At 33.0% G+C, this 1,344-nt stretch overlaps 1 long non-coding RNA gene across 1 annotated transcript; it reads left to right on the forward strand.

Annotated features, from left to right (window-relative positions):
- Positions 1-82: 82 nt before the first annotated feature.
- LOC117340968 lies at positions 83-725 on the forward strand. Its single transcript, XR_004535522.1, has 3 exons — positions 83-133; positions 262-329; positions 680-725. It is a non-coding gene; the product is annotated as an uncharacterized LOC117340968 (long non-coding RNA).
- Positions 726-1,344: the final 619 nt, after the last annotated feature.

A 1,344-nucleotide genomic window follows, 5' to 3' on the forward strand; every position in this document is an offset into this window, starting at 1 on the left:
TAAATTTTTATAAAACCCCGGGGCGGGGTTTCCTATTTTTTTTTTTTCAATTCAAAAAAACGAAAAAAAGGGATTTTTTTTTATTTGTACTTTCAGTTAACCCAATTGTTCCTGGCAATGAAGGAGATGGTGGGTAGGTAGATTATCAACGCTTGTGATTCACTGTGATATGTACGATATCTTATATCATTCTTTTTAAACATTGATGTTGCGGATAAACTATGTAACCATAAATTAACAACTATGTCCTTGTAATAACAGAAAGTACGAGTCGTTGGAGGGACGTTCGAATCCAAACGTTTATGAAGAACTTCATACTGCAACGTCTGGTACGTGATTTGATTTCTTTTTAGGAAGATTCCGAGAAGGATAGGAAACCTTTCTTTTAAATGCCCCTCTTTAACTGTATAAAAGAATAATGCCATACTAATTGAACAACGATGAAATCGATCAATAAAATTATCTGTATTTACAAATTATCATCGATAATGCAGGATCGTACTGCTAATATATAATTTGTTTGTGCTATACATATCTGTATACTATATATATATATGATGATATGTATTTTGTGATATATAGATAGGTTATGCTTTCTTACTATCTTAAGCACATCTATTTTTCCATGCTCATATATATTTAGTAAAGCGTCACTCATACTGAGTTCATTTTTTGTCAGGTAACAGAGGGACATACATCAATACTACCATCGCTTGTAGTGATTAGTGTTTATACAACATCAGGAAACTCAAGGAAGTGATGTTTCATCAATGTCTGCTTGGAGACAGGAGATCAAGGAAGACATTGTCCAGTTGCTATTTTTGTGAAATGAAACCTTGACTGTTTTACTTTCATTGTCGTTTTCAAATGCATAAACACATACCTAGCATCAATACATATAGAGCAAATATATAAATCACCAATCAGTATCATAAACGTGACACGAGACACCCTATCAATTTCTCCTCGCATAGTAAAATGGTAACACAGAACTCATTAACTGAATTAATTGTAAATCCATCGGTTATCTCTCTAAACAATTAAAGCACCAGTTAACCACTGTTTACTCTATTTTATCCTGTTTTGAAATATCTGGTTGATTTAGAATGTGTTTTTCTGCATAATTAAAATTCGGCTAAAGTGTTTTGAGCTGATCTTAAAGCATAATAATGCCATTGCTGTTTCGAACATTTGTGTGCAAGTGAATTGATATTTCCTGATAGCATTCCTGACATACTTATTGGCCGCCTTAATTGTTCTGTGTGATACAAAATACAATTAGTTAGCGATGCCTGAGTGATGTATCTCGGGTAAAAAGTACAACCTACGCAGCATTCATTAAAC

Source organism: Pecten maximus, chromosome 13 (genome assembly GCF_902652985.1).
Source record: "Pecten maximus chromosome 13, xPecMax1.1, whole genome shotgun sequence".
NCBI classification, from domain to species: domain Eukaryota; kingdom Metazoa; phylum Mollusca; class Bivalvia; order Pectinida; family Pectinidae; genus Pecten; species Pecten maximus.